Below are 8,852 nucleotides of genomic sequence, written 5' to 3' on the forward strand. Positions count from 1 at the left end.
GCCAAACCTTGACCCAGAAAATATAAAAAACTATCGGCCTATATCGAATCTTCCATTCCTCTCAAAAATTTTAGAGAAGGCTGTTGCGCAGCAACTCACTGCCTTCCTGAAGACAAACAATGTATACGAAATGCTTCAGTCTGGTTTTAGACCCCATCATAGCACTGAGACGGCACTTGTGAAGGTGGTAAATGACATTTTAATGGCATCGGACCGAGGCTCTGCATCTGTCCTCGTGCTCCTAGACCTTAGTGCTGCTTTTGATACCATCGATCACCACATTCTTTTGGAGAGATTGGAAACCCAAATTGGTCTACACGGACATGTTCTGGCCTGGTTTAGATCTTATCTGTCGGAAAGATATCAGTTTGTCTCTGTGAATGGTTTGTCCTCTGACAAATCAACTGTAAATTTCGGTGTTCCTCAAGGTTCCGTTTTAGGACCACTATTGTTTTCACTATATATTTTACCTCTTGGGGATGTTATTCGAAAACATAATGTAAACTTTCACTGCTATGCGGATGACACACAGCTGTACATTTCAATGAAACATGGTGAAGCCCCAAAATTGCCCTCGCTAGAAGCATGTGTTTCAGACATAAGGAAGTGGATGGCTGCAAACTTTCTACTATTAAACTCGGACAAAACAGAGATGCTTGTTCTAGGTCCCAAGAAACAAAGAGATCTTCTGTTGAATCTGACAATTAATCTTAATGGTTGTACAGTCGTCTCAAATAAAACTGTGAAGGACCTCGGCGTTACTCTGGACCCTGATCTCTCTTTTGAAGAACATATCAAGACCATTTCGAGGACAGCTTTTTTCCATCTACGTAACATTGCAAAAATCTTAAACTTTCTGTCCAAAAATGATGCAGAAAAATTAATCCATGCTTTTGTCACTTCTAGGTTAGACTACTGCAATGCTCTATTTTCCGGCTACCCGGATAAAGCACTAAATAAACTTCAGTTAGTGCTAAATACGGCTGCTAGAATCCTGACTAGAACCAAAAAATTTGATCATATTACTCCAGTGCTAGCCTCTCTACACTGGCTTCCTGTCAAAGCAAGGGCTGATTTCAAGGTTTTACTGCTAACCTACAAAGCATTACATGGGCTTGCTCCTACCTATCTCTCTGATTTGGTCCTGCCGTACATACCTATACGTACGCTACGGTCACAAGATGCAGGCCTCCTAATTGTCCCTAGAATTTCTAAGCAAACAGCTGGAGGCAGGGCTTTCTCCTATAGAGCTCCATTTTTATGGAACGGTCTGCCTACCCATGTCAGAGACGCAAACTCGGTCTCAACCTTTAAGTCTTTACTGAAGACTCATCTCTTCAGTGGGTCATATGATTGAGTGTAGTCTGGCCCAGGAGTGGGAAGGTGAACGGAAAGGCTCTGGAGCAACGAACCGCCCTTGCTGTCTCTGCCTGGCCGGTTCCCCTCTTTCCACTGGGATTCTCTGCCTCTAACCCTATTACAGGGGCTGAGTCACTGGCTTGCTGGGGCTCTCTCATGCCGTCCCTGGAGGGGGTGCGTCACCTGAGTGGGTTGATTCACTGTTGTGGTCATCCTGTCTGGGTTGGCGCCCCCCCCCTTGGGTTGTGCCGTGGCGGAGATCTTTGTGGGCTATACTCGGCCTTGTCTCAGGATGGTAAGTTGGTGGTTGAAGATATCCCTCTAGTGGTGTGGGGGCTGTGCTTTGGCAAAGTGGGTGGGGTTATATCCTTCCTGTTTGGCCCTGTCTGGGGGTGTCCTCGGATGGGGCCACAGTGTCTCCTGACCCCTCCTGTCTCAGCCTCCAGTATTTATGCTGCAGTAGTTTATGTGTCGGGGGGCTGGGGTCAGTTTGTTATATCTGGAGTACTTCTCCTGTCCTATTCGGTGTCCTGTGTGAATCTAAGTGTGCGTTCTCTAATTCTCTCCTTCTCTCTTTCTTTCTCTCTCTCGGAGGACCTGAGCCCTAGGACCATGCCCCAGGACTACCTGACATGATGACTCCTTGCTGTCCCCAGTCCACCTGGCCATGCTGCTGTTCCAGTTTCAACTGACCTGAGCCCTAGGACCATGCCCCAGGACTACCTGACATGATGACTCCTTGCTGTCCCCAGTCTACCTGGCCATGCTGCTGCTCCAGTTTCAACTTCCACCTGACTGTGCTGCTGCTCTAGTTTCAACTGTTCTGCCTTATTATTATTCGACCATGCTGGTCATTTATGAACATTGAACATCTTGGCCATGTTCTGTTATAATCTCCACCCGGCACAGCCAGAAGAGGACTGGCCACCCCACATAGCCTGGTTCCTCTCTAGGTTTCTTCCTAGGTATTGGCCTTTTCTAGGGAGTTTTTCCTAGCCACCGTGCTTCTACACCTGCATTGCTTGCTGTTTGGGGTTTTAGGCTGGGTTTCTGTACAGCACTTTGAGATATCAGCTGATGTACGAAGGGCTATATAAATACATTTGATTTGATTTGAAATGTTTATTATTATCAATCCTCAGGTTGTTTTTACAATAAATAATGGATAATATTTCAACCGGACGGTAGCCTTTGCAATAGGAGAGAGAAAGGCCTTGCTGCAGTGGTGAGCGCATCAAATCTAAGGACATCTGGCTATCCACTGACACCATGTGATCATTCTAGCTCATTTCAGAATAAAAGCCTGAAACTAGTGGGGAGAAGTTTATTTTACCTTTATTTAACCAGGCAGGTCAGTGAACACGTTAAGAACACATTCTTGTTTTCAATGACGGCCTGGGAACAGTGGGTTAACTGCCTTGTTCAGGGGCAGAACGACAGATTTGTACCTTGTCAGCTCAGGGGTTTGAACTCGCAACCTTCCCGGTTACTAGTCCAACGCTCTAACCACTAGGCTACGCTGCCTCCCAAGTATTTTACACACTGCCGATTTTCCTACTTACAAAGCATGTAGAGGTCTGTCATTTTATCATAGGTACACTTCAACTGTGAGAGACAGAATCTAAAACAAAAATCCAGGAAATCACATTGTATGAGTTAAGTAATTTATTTACATGGGGGGGGGGGGTCCAAAATAGACTGCCTGTGTAAACAGCCTAGTAGAAATGCCTTAATATGAACACAAGCTCAGTCAAGATGAATTGAACAAATGCCAGCAACACAGTGATTAGTCTACATGGCTTTTATTGAGTCAGTGACTTGGGCAGCCATGAGGATCCAGTCCAGAATGGAGAGTTCAGGTTTGAGAAACAGTCCCTCTGGGATGTAGCTTGTGAGTAATGACAGTAGCCATTTTAGGATTCCACCTGCTTCTCCTGGTCAATGACTGTAGGTGAGAAGAACGGCTTAAACGGACAGCAATAGAGAAGAATTGTGACGTCGATGCTAAAGTGACAAAATTAACCACCGAAATTCAAGTTCACATACCCATCAGAGTGCCTTAATTCAAGGTCTAGTTGCCATCAGGTTTCATAATAAAACCAGTGGCTACTAGGGCATTGTATTTACCCTCTTTGGTAGGTAGAGTGTTCTTCTCCTCAGTCTCAGTCTTCTTCAGTTTAGTCATGTCAAACTGAGCGATCTCACTCACATCTGGTTTGTCTGCCATTGTTGATTTGGGTTCTAATGAAACAGATTGGTGTTAAATAAACAGCCAATATGATGAAGTTCCCAGACTTGGAGTGATACTATTAGGCAAACATTTTACTGAAGTTATTCATCTGCTGACAGTCTAAACCATAAGCTATTGAAGCACAGACCTACCTTAAACCTCCACAGGTACTGCACCACACAAAATGGTTTGTAAATAAGGAAGGAATAATCACCTTCATTTCCGGAATCTATTTATGAGAATGGAAAGGAACGCTGATTACTAGCAGGAGGGGCCTTCTAATTTTCTAAGTGGTGGCACCTGTTCATTCACCTGTTTAACATCCAATTAGCATAATTTGATCGGCTACTGTGGAACACCGAATGAAGTGAGCACCCAACTGTAGGATTTTGAATTAACAGAAAAAACTGTTCTGTCACCTGTAATTTATTGTAAAAACCATGCCACATTTTTCTCAAGCTCATTTGATCGATGATTCGGGTTTGTTTACATCAAAATTGAAAAGATTGATAAAAAAATAAAATAAAATTCACGTGTCTTTAAAAAATGACCAGAGCCAATCAGAAGGCAGGCCTGGGAGTTGGCTCGGACAACAAATGTAAACAGTTTGATTTAGCGACTGTTGGGTTAAAAAACCGCAGCGTGAAACATTCATTCAGTCAGAGCACCCTGTGTTGTTGTGTGTTTGTTGTCACTGTAAATATAATATCAACATGACTGTATTTCCAACAATCTGTATACAGTCATAACATCTTTATGCCCAGTCGTCATTCTCGAGCTGGTATTGACATGACTTCTATGTCTACATGTCATGTTGGAATAGCCAACAATAAGAGTAGCAAACAAAAATCCAGCTAGCTGATCAAAGATGGTATACTGTATCAGTATTATCCAGCTAGCTGATCAAAGATAGTATATAGCTACTGTATCAGTATTATCCAGCTAGCTGACCAAAGATGGTATATAGCTACTGTATCAGTATTATCCAGCTAGCTGACCAAAGATGGTATATAGCTACTGTATCAGTATTATCCAGCTAGCTGACCAAAGATGGTATATAGCTACTGTATCAGTATTATCCAGCTAGCTGACCAAAGATGGTATATAGCTACTGTATCAGTATTATCCAGCTAGCTGAACAAAGATGGTATATAGCTACTTTATCAGTATTGTTCTGACACGTGTGTGTTGAATTCTGCATCTTCATATCACAATAACAGCTTTTTAATGCAACTGGAGGTCCTTCTCCCTCCTCCCTCCTCCTCTCCTCTTCTTCTCTCTCCTCCCTCTTCTCCGTCCTCCTCACCCTCCTCCCTCCTCCTCTCCTCTTCTTCTCTCTCCTCCCTCTTCTCCGTCCTCCTCTCCCTCCTCTCTCTCCTCTCCTTTTCCCCCTCCTCTCTCTTCTTCTGTCTTCTCCTCAGATGAAATACAGCTTCTTATCTTAATCCCTGGGACAAACCCAGTGTACCGTGGTCACAGACAGACAGACGCAGAATTCTGCATCTTCATATCCCATAACAGCTTTCTAATGCAACTGGAGCTGTTCTGAATATCACTACACAGGACAACAACTCCCATTGTTAGAGATATAGACATGAGCATCTTGTTACTATATACAGATCTCTGGATGGGTGGTTACACTTTTCCACCTGCTACGTCAGGTTAGATACACACAGACCACATGACAGAGGAATGTATACAACAACTACGAGAGGGACAGAGAGAGTTGGTGAAAGTTTACCTTATCTACTGTGAAGATTATCTTATCTACTAGTAAAATGATTAGGTCAGACAGTTCTGCAGTAAACTAAATAGGACGACTATAGACACTACAGGATGGGGAACTGATACAGTAGCTATATACCATCTTTGATCAGCTAGCTGGATAATACTGATACAGTAGCTATATACCATCTTTGATCAGCTAGCTGGATAATACTGATACAGTAGCTATATACCATCTTTGATCAGCTAGCTGGATAATACTGGTACAGTAGCTATATACCATCTTTGGTCAGCTAGCTGGATAATACTGATACAGTAGCTATATACCATCTTTGATCAGCTAGCTGGATAATACTGATACAGTAGCTATATACCATCTCTGGTCAGCTAGCTGGATAATACTGATACAGTAGCTATATACCATCTCTGGTCAGCTAGCTGGATAATACTGATACAGTAGCTATATACCATCTTTGGTCAGCTAGCTGGATAATACTGATACAGTAGCTATATACCATCTTTGATCAGCTAGCTGGATAATACTGATACAGTAGCTATATACCATCTCTGGTCAGCTAGATTTTTGTTTCCTACTCTTATTGTTGGCTATTCCAACATGACATGTAGCCAAATATTCTACATTGAAGCCAGTGACATAGAAGTCATGTCAATACCAGCTCGAGAAGGACGACTGGGCATGATGAGGTTATGACTGTATACAGATTGTTTGAAACAGTCGTGTTGATATTATATTTACAGTAACAACAGAGACACAACAACACAGGGTGCTCTGACTGAATGAATGTTTCACGCCACGGTTTTAAACCCAACAGTCCCTAAATCAAACCGTTACTAAGTCGCTAAATCAAACACTTAACTGGGGACACTTTTGGTCACCTTTACGTTTTGACTTTCTGCTCTCACACGGAGTCTCCAGTTCGGTTCTTCCCGTATTCAGCCGCGTTATGAATCCGAGCCAACTCCCAGGCCTGCCTTCTGATTGGCTCTGGTCATTTTTAAAGACACGTAAAAAAGAAACATTTTTTTATCTATCTTTTCAATTTTGATGTTAACTAAACCGAATCATCGATCAAATGAGCTTGAGAAAAATGTGGCATGGTTTTTACAATACATTACAGGTGACAGAACAGTTTTTTTTATGTTAATTCTAAATCCTACAGTTGGGTGCTCACTTCATTCGGTGTTCCACAGTAGCCGATCCAATTATGCTAATTGGATGTTAAACAGGTGAATGAACAGGTGCCACCACTTAGAAAATTAGAAGGCCCCTCCTGCTAGTAATCAGCGTTCCTTTCCATTCTCATAAATAGATTCCGGAAATCAAGGTGTTCATTCCTTCCTTATTTACAATCCATTTTGTGTGGTGCAGTACCTGTGGAGGTTTAAGGTAGGTCTGTGCTTCAATAGCTTATGGTTTAGACTGTCAGCAGGTGAATAACTTCAGTAAAATGTTTGCCTAATAGTATCACTCCAAGTCTGGGAACTTCATCATATTGGCTGTTTATTTAACACCAATCTGTTTCATTAGAACCCAAATCAACAATGGCAGACAAACCAGATGTGAGTGAGATCGCTCAGTTTGACATGACTAAACTGAAGAAGACTGAGACTGAGGAGAAGAACACTCTACCTACCAAAGAGGGTAAATACAATGCCTTAGTAGCCACTGGTTTTATTATGAAACCTGATGGCTACTAGACCTTGAATTAAGGCACTCTGATGGGTATGCCAACTTGAATTTCGGTGGTTAATTTTGTCACATTAGCATCGACGTCACAATTCTCTATTGCTGTCCGTTTAAGCCATTCTTCTCACCTACAGTCATTGACCAGGAGAAGCAGGTGGAATCCTGAAATGGCTGCTGTCATTACCTACAAGCTACATCCCAGAGGGACTGTTTCTCAAACCTGAACTCTCCATTCTGGACTGGATCCTCATGGCTGCCCAAGTCACTGACTCAATAAAAGCCATGTAGACTAATCACTGTGTTGCTGGCATTTGTTCAATTCATCTTGACTGAGCTTGTGTTCATATTAAGGCATTTCTACTAGGCTGTTTACACAGGCAGTCTGTGTAAACCAATTGGTCTATTTACTAATCAGGTCTCTTGCTAATAATTGTTCTTACAATTTTTATCTAGCCAGCCTGTGTGACTGCAGTATTCATCTGATTTCTCATTTCCGCCATGCATTTGTGCAGTTTTCTGCTTGACCCTCATATAATTGCTGTCTGTAAGTGACATAAGACAGGCTTTGTTTCCCAGGTTACAGTCCCTCTCTGACAAGGGAACACCGATCCAGTTAAGAATGACGTTGTTTTAATTCAACCTTTTATTCACTGTACTGAACAACCCCTTGGGGATTTACAATGTACAACCTTGCAATAGGATGGCCAGCCTTCCATTACCTCTGTCTTAGACCACATGCACGGTATGAGAGGGCTAAATGGATGTTGTTCATATTGGTTTATGATTAGCATCGTCTCTAAGAAAGATTGCATTATAATTTAATTCATGTTTCCAAAATGTGTTGCCAAAACTTTGCCGCTACATTAGAACCTAGGAAATCTAATAGCTGTAAACGTTCTAGGAAATCTAATAGCTGTAAACGTTCTAGGAAATCTAATAGCTGTAAACGTTCTAGGAAATCTAATAGCTGTAAACGTTCTAGGAAATCTAATAGCTGTAAACGTTCTAGGAAATCACTTTATACTGAATGAAAAATATAAATGCAAAAATGGTTACAGTTCATATTTGGAAATCAGCCAATTAAAATGTGTCCCTAATCCAGGGGTGCAGCAATAGGTGGGCCTGGGAGGACAGCCAATCAATGAGCTTTTACCCACCCGGCTTGATTAGACAAATTCCCCCTCTGATCCCACAGGTGAAGAAGCTGAGTGTGGTGGTCCTGGGTTGGCATGGTTACATCTGTTCTGTGGTTGAGGCTGGTTGAATGCACTTTAAAATTCTCTATGACGGCGGCAGCTTATGGAGAAATTAAGTTCTCGGGCAACAGCGCATGCAGCCACCTTACAACAGCGCTGGTCGGCTTCCCTGCAGTCAGCATGCAGCCACCTGACAGATTACAGAATACTCATTACAACAGCGCTGGTGGGCTTCCCTGCAGTCCGCATGCAGCCACCTGACAGATTACAGAATACTCATTACAACAGCGCTGGTGGGCTTCCCTGCAGTCAGCATGTCCATGGCACGCTCCCTCAACTTGAGACAACTGAGACATGTGTTGTGACAGAACTGTATATTTTAAAGTGGCACTTTTATTGTCCCCAGAACAAGGTGCACCTGTGTAATGAGGATTCTGTTTGATATGCCACACCGGTCAGGTGGCTGGATTATTTTAGCAAAGGCAAAACGCTCACTAACGGGGATATTAAATTTGTGCATAATTTTAGTTAAGCTGTTTGTCCGTATGGAACATTTCTGGGATTTTTTATTTCAGCTCATGAAACACGGGACCAACACTTTACATGTTGCGTTTCTAGTTTTGTTCTTTGTATG

The 8,852-nt window shown here is 42.6% G+C and overlaps 2 long non-coding RNA genes across 2 annotated transcripts; one reads left to right on the forward strand and one right to left on the reverse strand.

Moving 5' to 3' along the window:
* Nucleotides 1-3,145: 3,145 nt before the first annotated feature.
* On the reverse strand, nt 3,146-3,792 carry LOC116360134 (uncharacterized). The gene is made up of 3 exons (XR_004206921.1): nt 3,742-3,792; nt 3,487-3,600; nt 3,146-3,304 (listed from the first exon to the last, which is right to left on the reverse strand). It is a non-coding gene; the product is annotated as an uncharacterized LOC116360134 (long non-coding RNA).
* A 2,874-nt stretch (nt 3,793-6,666) lies between these two features.
* LOC116360135 (uncharacterized) lies at nt 6,667-7,315 on the forward strand. The gene is made up of 3 exons (XR_004206922.1): nt 6,667-6,722; nt 6,864-6,977; nt 7,157-7,315. It is a non-coding gene; the product is annotated as an uncharacterized LOC116360135 (long non-coding RNA).
* The last annotated feature ends 1,537 nt before the right edge of the window (nt 7,316-8,852 follow it).

The sequence above is a fragment of the Oncorhynchus kisutch genome, unplaced genomic scaffold (assembly GCF_002021735.2).
Source record: "Oncorhynchus kisutch isolate 150728-3 unplaced genomic scaffold, Okis_V2 Okis07a-Okis12b_hom, whole genome shotgun sequence".
Taxonomy (NCBI): Eukaryota; Metazoa; Chordata; class Actinopteri; order Salmoniformes; family Salmonidae; genus Oncorhynchus; species Oncorhynchus kisutch.